Here is a 12,041-nt window from a genome sequence, read left to right as displayed (position 1 = left end):
AGTAACCAGCTTAGAAATCTGATGCCCCTTATGATGTCCACTTTGCACATAAGTGTACAGTCAGACTTATCCAGATCAGTAGTGACAGCAAAAATATTCCAAGTGTGGGTCACTAAAATAATTCAGCTCTTTTTTGGTTATTTAGAGTCATGTGGGATTAAATATGTAGCAGCTTTGGAACCCAGAGACCAAAAATGCTTGATTCTTTGGTATTTGGGAACTTTATAATATGTATGTATTGACTTTGTTGAATTTGGCAAGTAGTATTTGTTCTGGCCAGCGCACAGTGGCCTCAGTCCTCAGACCTCAACTGCATATATATTCTCAGTATATTTGAAGTATGCAAGGTAAGGAACATAAGAATCCTTCAAAAAGAAGAGAGAAATTATTTTGTATAAAGCTAACTGGTCTTAGTCCTGTGACCTAAGATTATTTTACAGAAATATAACCAATTGGTTTATTTTCTTTAAAAAATAATTTATCTTCCCTTCCTTCCTCCCTGTGTTCCCCCATCCCTCTCTTCTTTTTGTAGTTTTGAGATTGATGGATTTAGAAAGTCATGTGTTCCTACCCATCCCTAACTGGAACTGCTGTCTTAGCTTGCAGTACATTTTAGGACAAAAAGTCTTAAAAACATGAAAATAGCAGATACGCCTCATTTGCTTTGGCAGAGGGAACAGCTTTTTCTTCCAAGTAGCTCTAGGTAAGACCTAATCTCCAAAGGTGATCTTGTAAGTTCCAGATGACAGAAAGCAGAAGACCTTGTGTTTTAAAGTACTCCCTCCAGTCTTTCCTCCTTGTTTGTTATTTTCGCAAGTTTACTTTCTAAGAGGTAGTTTAGAAATGGATACTACCCATTTCCTGACTGTTTCTCAGGTCATTCAGCATTTACATTTGCCAGCTGGTATCAAAGAGACTCTTGTGGTCTTGCTTTGAGACTTCTCAGGGGGATGGCTTTTGCCACTATAGCTGCTTCAGCCCCTGGCAGCTGGGTGTCTGGCATATATAGTGAGAAGTAAAAACATGTGCCCAATTAGCTATACAAATTGTTTGGATGAAAGTTGGAAAGATGGGTTTCTTACTGCTATAATATGTAAAAGCACTAACATTTGCTAGTGGCTTCTTGCTTCTGAATAGACTCTATCTAGGTGGGAACAAATGGGACAGGTGGACTGGATCATTTCCTTCTTTCAAAGAAGTCATCAGAGTAGACGTCAGGTGCCTTGCTGACATTGGCTTTTGGTACCAACATTTGCCTTATTTTTTTTAAGCTCCCAACCAGGTACAACAATGAACCAGCTTGCTTGCTCTGTTTTCCATATCATCTGTGCTCATTCTTAGTCTTGTGTTTGACTCTTTGTGACCTCCCCCCACCAGACAAGCTTGCCAGGCTCCTCTGCCCATGGAATTTTCCAGACAAGAATGCTGGAGTGGAGTGCCATTTCCTATTCTAGGGGATCTTCCACACTCAGGAGTTGAACCCACGTCTCTTGCATCTCCTGCATTGGCAGGCGGTTTCTTTACCACTAACGCCACCTGGGAAGCCCATATGTTTTATGTCAGGGCCTTTTTCTTAGCCTGCAGAAATCAAACTAAGATGATTAGGAGAGGGAAGGCTGCAAAAACAGTGTCACCTCTCACCTCTTGTTCAGATTGGAATAGACTGACTTTCCCATTTTCCTTTGGCTCTAGTAGGCTTGGGCAAGAAGTATGAAAGCTGTTCACTGAGGAGGCAAAAGCCCTGTCCTCAGAAGGCTTGCAAATTTAGAACTTCTGCCTCTTTGCATGTCAAAAAATAAGATTGTCCCAGAATATTGGACTTCAAAGGATATTTTAATGTTGGGTACATAGAAACTCAGAGAGGTTAAGAGACTTGTTCAAGGACATTCGTCACTTAGGGACATCCCAGACCAGAACTGAAGGCTTTCTGAGACTTTACTCTGATCCTACTGATTCAGTACCTCTGGAGTACAATCACGTATTGATAATGTATTTTTTCTTCTTGGGCCATTATCGTCTCCTTAGGGGAAGAGTATATCCTGGCATGTGTATGCTCAGTTGCTCAATTGTGTCTGACTCTTTGCGACCATGAACTGTAGCCCACCAGTCTCTTCTGTTCATGAAATTCTCCAGGCAAGCGTACTCGAGTGGGTTGCCATTTCCCACTCCAGGGGATCTTCTCGACCCAGGTACTGAGCCTGTGTCTTGTGTCTGCTGCATTGGCAGGCAGATTCTTTACCACTATGCCACCTGGAACAGCATAGTGAAGAACAGTAAGTAGTGAGACCAGTGATGTAATATGATGAGTTTAGAATCGGACTCCTGGGTTTGAATCCCTTACATTTATAGATTGGCTGTGTGACCTCAGGCCAAATCCCTTAAACTTTGTTCAGTTTATTCCCCCGTAAAGTGAAGATTTTATTTTCTTCCTCATAGAGTTGTAATTGGTTAAAAGTGATAATTCATGTCAGTCTTCTCATTACATGCAACCAACTTAAAAGATTATTGCTATTAATAAACATTTTAAAATCCTCTCTCAACCTGGACCAACCAGATTGACCGTTTGCCTCTTTCCTTTCCACTTTTATGCTCCCAGTCACTGAAGGACCAGAACAAGACTCATCATCTCTGTGAAATTTTCCCACTGAGTAGATTTTGGAGCCTGACAAACTGATTTTATTTCCTAGTCCCATTGCTTAGTGGTTAAGAAACCTCAGTTTCCTAATCTGTAAGACCTCTGACATCATGGGTTGTTGTGAAGTTTGAAGATGATGATGTATATGAAGCATATAACAAATACCAATTCCTCTTCATCAGTCCCTCCACCTTCCTCTCCATAACACTGGTTCATACTCCTCTCTCCTTAAGCTGTCTCCATTTGTCTTTGTGTGGTTTAGCCCTTCATGGTCTTTCTGTACATAAGGGGTGATTCTGTTTCAAAGGCAGACTGTGAGTCCTGGAATACAGGGGCTTGCCTGATTGTCACTTCATGGAGCTGCCTAAGAATTAGAAGCACCTTCCTGAGCTCCCTTCTCTGGCTGTCTGTGGAGCCAGAGCATTCACTGGGACCGTGATCTCTGGGACTGCCCTTAGCCCAGCAGTGCGAGCCGCAGACCTGGGGCCAAGCAAGCAACCAAGCCCATTCCCAGGAATAGCAGCTGGGTCTGCCACAGGAGAGGAGGGAGGCTGGAAGCTGATGCCGAGAAGGAAAGAGAGAGGCAGAAGCAGTTAGAGCTGAGATTGGAGGAGAAAAGCTGGAGGCTTATCTTGGTCCAACATAAACTAAGCAGTTACTGCCTTTGATCTTTCAAGTAAACCCTCAGAGCTATGCCTACAACTATGTTTCCTAGTTTGTAGCTTTTTTTCTCCCTTTATTCTTCCTGCCTTTCCTTTCTTCCCACCCCTTCTTGTCTGACTCCATTTCACTCGTGTATGCCACTTTAGCTGAAACAGACTAGAGTCACTTACTGCAAGAACAGGAGAGCTACTGTGGGCATTTGGGACATCAGCATTCCTGAACTGCCCCAGGAGACCTGGCCTGGCGGCTGATGAGCATTTTTCGAGGAAAAGAGGAGCTTGATCCTGTCACCAGCTTTCTGATAATAACAATTACAATAAAAGCTAACACTTACTGAATACTTTTTATGAGTCAGGTATTAGGGCAGAGCATTTTACATGGGACATCTAATTTCCTCTATCCACCAGTCCATGATGTACACCTGTCCCATTTTAAAGTTATATGCTGATGGTCACAAACTTGGTGCATCACCATGATTCAGATACAGGTTCGTCTGCTTGTGGAGCTCATCCTGTTAATTACTCTGCTCCAGTTTCTCCTTTTCTAGATAGCTGCTTGACCTCTGTATATTTACATTTCTTTTACTATGAAATGGCAGTAATTATTTCCTAGAGCTAGCTCTTACAATATACCGACAATGAAAAGTGGGATTAATTAATGATGATATTCTGTTAGTAATGAAATTTGGTTCTGGGGAGCCCAGATTGTGCTGAGGCTATCCAATTCAGAGGGATAGCAGGAGACTACTGGGAAAGTAGTTCCATTAAATGAGTGTAAATCAGTACCAAGTTAGAATCCTGGCTTTCTCCAGATCTACACACCTGGAACCTAGTGGAAAGGGAATGAAATTTGGAACTGACTGGAAGATTGCCCCAGATTAGGGGCAAAATTTAGTTCAGTTCAGTCACTGAAGCGAGCCTGACTCTTTGTGACGCCATGGACTGCAGCATGCCAGGCTTCTCTGTCCCTCACCGACTGCCAGATCTTGCTCAAATTCATGTCCATCAAATCAGTGATTTCATCCAACCATCTCATCTGTTGTCCCCTTCTCCTCCTGCCTTTAATCTTTCCCAACAGCAAGGTCTTTTCCATTAAGTCAGTTCTTCGCATCAGGTGGCCAAAGTACTGGAGCTTCAGCGTCAGCATTAGTCCTTCCAATGAATATTCAGGAATGATTTCCTTTAGGATTGACCGGTTTGATCTTCTTGCAGTCCAAGGAACTCTCAAGAGTCTTCTCCAACACCAGTGTTCTAAAGCATCAGTTCTTCGGCACTCAGCTTGCTTTATGGTCCACCTCTCACATTCATACAGTTCAGTTGAGTTCAGTCTCTCAGTCGTGTCCGACTCTTTGCGACCCCATGAGTCGCAGCACGCCAGGCCTCCCTGTCCATCATCAACTCCTGGAATTCACTCAGAGTCGCGTCCATCGAGTCCGTGATGCCATCCAGCCATCTCATCCTCTGTCGTCCCCTCCTCCTCCTGCCCCCAATCCTTCCCAGCATCAAAGTCTTCTCCAATGAGTCAACTCTTCGCATGAGGTGGCCAAAGTACTGGAGTTTCAGCTTTAGCATCATTCCTTCCAAAGAAATCCCAGGGTTGATCTCCTTTAGAATGGACTGGTTGGATCTCCTTGCAGTCCAAGGGACTCTCAAGAGTCTTCTCCAACACCACAGTTCAAAAGCATCAATTCTTCGGCGCTCAGCCTTCTTCACAGTCCAACTCTCACATCCATATATGACCACAGGAAAAACCATAGCCTTAACTAGACGGACCTTATTTGACAAAGTAATGTCTCTGCTTTTGAATATGCTGTCTAGGTTGCTCATAACTTAACCAAGAGTTAGGCATCTTTTAATTTCATGGCTGCAGTCACCATCTGCAGTGATTTTGGAGCCTCCAAAAATGAAGTCTGACACTGTTTCCACTGCTTCCCCATCTATTTCCCATGAAGTGATGGGACCGGATGCCATGATCTTTGTTTTCTGAATGTTGAGCTTTAAGCCAACTTTTTCACTCTCCTCTTTTACTTTCATCAAGAGGCTTTTGAGTTCCTCTTCACTTTCTGCCGTAAGGGTGGTGTCATCTGCATATCTGAGGTTATTGATATTTCTCCCGGCAGTCTTGATTCCAGCTTGTGCTCCTTCCAGCCCTGCATTTTGCATGATGTTCTCTGCATATAAGTTAAATGAGCAGGGTGACAATATACAGCATTGATGTACTCCTTTCCCAATTTGGAACCAGTCTGTTGTTCCATGTCCAGTTCTAACTATTGCTTCCTGATGTGCATACAGATTTCTCAGGAGGCAGGTCAGGTGGTCTGGTATTCCCATCTCTTTAAGAATTTTCCACAATTTGTTGTGATGCACACAGTCAAAGGCTTTGGTGTAGTCAATGAAGCACAAGTAGATGTTTTTCTGGAACTCTCTTCCTCTTTTGATGACCCAACAGACGTTGGCAATTTGATGTCTGGTTCTTGGCATTTTCTAAATCTAGGTTGAACATCTGGAACTTCACAGTTGACATAGTGTTGAAGCCTAGCTTAGAGAATTTTGAGTGTTACTTTGCTGGTGTGTTATATGAGTACAATTGTGCAGTAGTTTGAACATTCTTTGGCGTTACCTTTCGTTGGGATTGGAATGAAAACTGACCTTTTCTAGTTCTGTGGCCACTGCTGAGTTTTCCAAATGTGCTGGCATATTGAGTGCAGCACCTTCACAGCATCATCTTTTAGGACTTGAAATAACTCAGCTGCATCTCCATCACCTCCACTCGCTTTGTTCATAGTGATGCTTCCTAAGGCCCACTTGACTTCACATTCCAGGATGTCTGGCTCTAGGTTAGTGATCACATCAGCATGGTTATCTGGGTCATTAAGATGCTTTTTGTATAGTTCTTCTGTGTATTTTTGCCACCGTTTTAAAATATCTTCTGCCTCTGTCAGGTCCATACCATTCTGTCCTTTATTGTGCCCATCTTTGCATGAAATGTTCCCTTGGTATCTCTAATTTTCTTGAAGAGATCTCTTGTCTTTCCCATTTTATTGTTTTCCTCTATTTGTTTGCATTGATCACTGAGGAAGGCTTTCTTATCTCTCCTTGCTATTCTTGGGACCTCTGTATTCAGATGGGTATGTCTTTCCTTTTCTCCTTTGTCTTTCACTTCTCTTCTTTTCTCAGCTATTTGTAAGGCCTCCTCAGACAGCCATTTTGCTTTTTTGCATTTCTTTTCCATGGAGATGGTCTTGATCCTTGTCTCCTGTACAGTTTCTTGAACCTCTGTCCATAGGTCATCAGGCACTCTATCATATCTAGTCCCTTATATCTATTTCTCACTTTCACTGTATTTGATAAGGGATTTGATTTAGGTCATACCTGAATGGTCTAGTGGTTTTCCCCACTTTCTTCAATTTTGGTCTGAATTTGGCAAGAAGGAGTTCATGATCTGAGCCACAGTCAGCTCCCAGTGTTGTTTTTGCTAAGTGTATAGAGCTTCTCCATCTTCGCCTGAAAAGAATATAATCAGTCTGATTTCAGTACTGACCATATGGTCAATGAGTAGAGTCATCTCTTGTGTTGTTGGAAGAAGGTGTTTGCTAAGAACAATGCATTCTCTAGGGAAAACTCTTTTCAGCCTTTGCCCTGCTTCATTTCGTACTCCAAGGCCAAACTTGCCTGTTTCTCCAGGGAAATCTTGACTTCCTACTTTTTCATTCCAGTCCCCTACAATGAAAAGGACATCTTTTTCTGGTGTTAGTTCTAGAAGGTCTTGTAGGTCATCATAGAACCGTTCCACTTAAGCTTCTTCAGCATTAGTGGTTGGGGCATAAACTTGGATTACTGTGATATTGAATGGTTTGCCTTGGAAAGTAACCGAGGTCATTCTGTTTTTTAGATTGCACCCAAGTACTGCATTTCGGACTCTTTTGTTGATTGTTAGGGCTATTCCATTTCTTCTAAGGGATTTTTGCCCACAGTAGTAGATATAATGGTCACTTGTGTTAAATTCGCCCATTTCTGTCCATTTTAGTTCACTGATTACTAAAATGTCGATGTTCAAATCCTTGCCATCTCTTGTTTGACCACTTCCAATTTACCTTGATTCATGGACCTAACATTCCAGGTTCCTATGCAATACTGTTCTTTACAGCATCGGACTTTACTTCCATCACCAGTCACATCCGCAGCTGGATACTGTTTTCACTTTGGCTACATCTTTTCATTCTTTCTGGAGTTACTTGTCCACTCTTCTCCAGTAGCATATTGGGCACCTACTGACCAGGGGAGTTCATCTTTCAGTGTCCTATCTTTCTGCCTTTTCATGGGGTTCTCAAGGCAAGAATAATGAAGTGGTTTGCCATACCCTTCTCCAGTGGACCATGTTTTGTCAGAACTCTCCACCATGACCCATCCATCTTGGGTGGCTCTACACGGCATGGCTCATAATTTCATTGAGTTAGAGACGGCTGTGGTTCAAGTGACCAGTTTGGTTAGTTTTCTGTGATTGTGGTTGTCATTCTGTCTGACCTCTGATGAATAAGGATAAGAGGCTTATGGAAGGTTCCTCATGGGAAAGGCTGACTGAGGGGGGATCTGGGTCTTGTTCTGATGGGCAGGACCATGCTAAGTAAATCTTTAATGCAGTTTTCTGTTGATGGGTGGGGCTGTTCCCTCCCTGTTGTAGACTGAGGGCAAACTTGACCCATGCCTTCACAGGAGACTCTTCTCCTGGCTCTTAATGTACTCCAAGAGTCTCTTTCCCCATTCCTGTTAAAGTACTGTAATCAAATCCCACTGGTCTCCAAAGTCAAATTCTTTGGGTGTTCTCAGTCCCTTTGCTGGTTCCCTAGGTGGGGAAATCTGTTGTGGGTCCTAGAACTTTCTTAACAGTGCAGGAATTTCTTTGATATAATTGTTCTGCAGTTAGGGACAGAAAGTGAGCAACAATTCAGATATCCAGAGGGCACAGCAAATAGCCAGCTTGATTTTATTCAGGATTATTCACAAGTCTTATCCTATGGAGAATCTGACCCCCTCTCCCCCCATGTATTTCTGATTGGTGGTGCATTTGAGGAGGGTTAGTTCTGTAGTTTAAGAAACTGTTTTTGAGCGATACTCATGTGTATGACTCAAGCATAGGCATCCTGTCCTGTCTGGGCCTGGGGAAGCCAAAGCCTAAACCCATTGTTCAGATGGGACAATTTGGGATTTCCATCAGGGTAAGCAGATACTACTTGGCTTTTAATAGTAGCTTTCCTCTGTGGAAGTCGTAGTGCCAGGTACTCTTTATCAGTGTATCCTGACTGAATCCTTACAACTGCTCTATGAAGTAGGTACCGCTTTTCAGGTTGATGAAATTCAGGTTTTTGATCAGGGTCAAACAGCTGGTAGCAGAGTTGGACTTAAAGAGCTAGAGCTTTTAGCCATGATGGGGTCCTGAAACATCACAGGTTTAAGGACTCTGGACTAATTCTAGTCCTCAGCCTCTGATGAGGCTGAGCCTAAGGGCATCTTGCCTGCTTGCTTCACAGGTATGGCTTGTGGGAGAGAGAACAGTGGCTAGGACATCATTCTTAGCTCTGGGCACAGACCATGTGCTGTTCTTTTTCCAGTAGTTGTTGTTTAGTCCCTAAGTCATGTCCGACTCTTTGCAGTCCCATGGTGTGCAGCAGGCCAGGCTCCTCTGTCCTTCGCTGTCTCCCACAGTTTGCTCAAATCTATGTGCATTGAGTCAGTGATGCTGTCTAACCATCTCATCCTCTGCTGCCCCTTTTTCCTCCTGCTCTCAATCTATCCCAGCAGCAGGGTCTTTTCCAGTGACTTGGCTCTTTTGTATCAGGTGGCCAATGTATTGGAGCTTAAGCCTCAGTCCATCCAATGAATATTCAGGGTTGGTTTCCTTTAGGATTGACTAGTTTGACCTCCTCGCAGTCCAGGGGATTCTCAAGAGTCTTCTTCAGCACAGTTCAAAAGCATCAATTCTTTGGCACTCAGCCTTCTTTATGGTCCAGTTCTCATATCTGTACATGACTACTGGAAAACCATAACTTTGACTATACGGATCTTTGTCAGCAGAATGATGTTTCTGCTTTTTAATATGTTGTCTAGGTTTGTCATAGCTTTCCATCCAAGAAGCAAGTGTCTTTTAATTCATGGTTGCAGTCACAGTCCACAGTGATTTTGGAGCCCACTAAAATAAAATCTGTCACTGTTTCCATTTTTTCCCCATCTATTTGCCATGCAGTGGTGTGACTAGATGCCATAATCTTAGTTTTTTGAATGTTGAGTTTTAAGCCAACCTCTTCACTCTTTTTCACCCTCATAAAGAAGCTCTTTAGTTTCTTTTCACTTACTGCCATTAGGGTGGTATCATTTGCATATCTGAGGTTGTTGGTATTTCTCCCAGAAATCTTGATTCCAGCTTGTGAGTCATTCACTTTGGCATTTTGCATGATGTACTCTGCATGTAAGTTAAATAAGCAGCGTGACAGTATACAGCCTTGACGTACTTCTTTCCCTATATGGAACCAGTTCGTTGTCCATGTCCAGTTCTAGCTGTTGCTTCTCGACATGCACTTGTTTCTTAGGAGACAGATAAGATGGTCTGGTACTCCCATTTGTTTAAGAATTGTCCAGTTTGTTGTGATCCACACAGGCAATGGCTTTAGCATAGTCAATGAAGTAAATGTTTTTTTGGAATTCCCTTGCTTTTCCTGTGATCCAGTAGATGTTGGCAATTTGATCTCTGGGTCCTCTGCCTTTTCTAAAGCCAGCTTGTACATCTGCAATTTCTTGGTTCACATACTGCTGAAGCCTAGCTTGGAGAATTTTGAGCCTTATCTTGGTAGTATGTGAAATGAATGCAATTGTGCCATAGTTTGAAATTTTTTTGGCATTGCTCTTCTTTGGGATTGGAATGAAAACTGACCTTTTCCAGTCCTTTGACCACTGCCGAGTTTTCCAAAATTTGCTGACATATTGACTGTAGCACTTCAACAGCATCATCTTTTAGGATTTTGCATTAGTCTGCTGGAATTTCATCACCTCCATAAGCTTTGTGGAGAAGGCAATGGCAACCTACTCCAGTACTCTTGCCTGGAAAATCCCATGGATGGAGGAGCCTGGTAGGCTGCAGTCCATGGGGTTGCGAAGAGTCGGACACGACTGAGCGACTTTACTTTCCCTTTTCACTTTCATGCATTAGAAAAGGAAATGGCAACCCACTCCAGTGTTATTGCCTGGAGAATCCCAGGGATGGGGGAGCCTCATGGGCTGCCATCTGTGGGGTCACACAGAGTTGGACACGACTGAAGTGACATAGCAGCAGCACCATTAGCTTTGTTCTTAGTAATGCTTCCTAAGGTCCACTTGACTTCACATTCCAGGATGTCTGGCTCTAGGTGAGTGACTACACTCCTTTTGTTGTGGTTATCTGTGTCATTAAGACCTTTCTTGTATAGTTCTTCTGTGTATTCTTTCCACCTCTTAATATCTTGTTAGGTCCTTAACTCATTCCCATTCTTGGATGAAATGTTTCCCCTACTATCTCTAATTTTTTTTGAAGAGAAATTCTCTTCCTTAGAGAATCTTCCCCATCTTGTTGTTTTACTCTATTTCTTTACACTTCATTTCAGAAGGCCTTCTTATCTCTCCTTGCTTTTCTCTGGAACTCTGCATTCAGTTGGGTATATTTTTCCCTGTAAAGCCTCCTCAGACAACCACTTTGCCTTCTTACATTTCTTTTTCCTTGTGGTGGTTTTGGTCACTGTCTCTTGCACAATATTATAAACCTCCATATATAGTTCTTTATGCACTCTGCCAGATCTAATCCCTTGAACCTATTCATCACCTCCACCATATAATCATAAGGAATTTGATTTAGGTCATACCTGAGTGGTCTAGTAGTTTTCCCTACTTTCTTCAATTTAAGACTAAATTTTGCGATAAGAAGGTCATGATCTGAGCCATGGTCAGCTCCCAGTCTTGTTTTTGCTGACTGTATAGAGCTTCTCCATCTTCAGCTGCAGAGAATATAATCAGTCTGATTTCAGTAGTAATCATTTGGTGACGTCCATGTATAGAGTCATCTCTTGTGTTGTTGGAAGAGAGAGTTTACTGTGATCAGTGTGTTCTCTTGGCAAAACTCTGTTAGCCTTTGCCCTGCTTCATTTTGTACTTCAAGGCCAGACTTGCTTGCTACTGCAGGTTTCTCTCAACTTCCAGCTTTCCATTCCAATTCCCATGATGAAAAGGACATCATTTTTGCTGTTAGTTCTACAAGGTCTTGTAGATCTTCATAGTCAACTTTAGCTTCTTCTGCATCAGTGGTTGAGGCAAAGTGATGTTGAATGGTTTGCCTTGGAAAGGAACCGAGGTCACTGTTTTGTTGACTGTGAGGGCTACTCCATTTCTTCTAAGGGATTCTTGCCCACAGTAGTAGATATAATGGTTACCTAAATTAAATTCACCCATTCCTGTCCACTTTAGTTCACTGATTCCTAAAATGATATTCACTCTTGCCATCTCCTGCTTGATCACATCCAATTTCCTTGATTCATGGACCAAACATTCCAGGTTTCTATGCAATACCACCAGACACATCCACAGTTGAGTGTCATTTCTGGTTTGGCTCAGCCAGTTCATTCTTTCTGGAGGTATTAATAATTGCCCTCTGCTCTTCCCCCATAGCATATTGGACACCTTCCAACCTGGGGTGCTCATCTTCTGGTGTTACGTGTTTTGCTTTT

General features: G+C 42.7%; 1 protein-coding gene across 14 annotated transcripts in view; it reads left to right on the top strand.

The window, feature by feature from the left end:
• Window positions 1-12,041, top strand: part of DCUN1D3 (defective in cullin neddylation 1 domain containing 3) — a 63,770-nt gene that overhangs the window by 33,150 nt on the left and 18,579 nt on the right. The gene's annotated exons all lie outside the window — the stretch shown is intronic.

The sequence above is a fragment of the Ovis aries genome, chromosome 24 (genome assembly GCF_016772045.2).
Source record: "Ovis aries strain OAR_USU_Benz2616 breed Rambouillet chromosome 24, ARS-UI_Ramb_v3.0, whole genome shotgun sequence".
Taxonomy (NCBI): Eukaryota; Metazoa; Chordata; class Mammalia; order Artiodactyla; family Bovidae; genus Ovis; species Ovis aries.
This window is presented reverse-complemented; position numbering and strand designations above follow the sequence as displayed.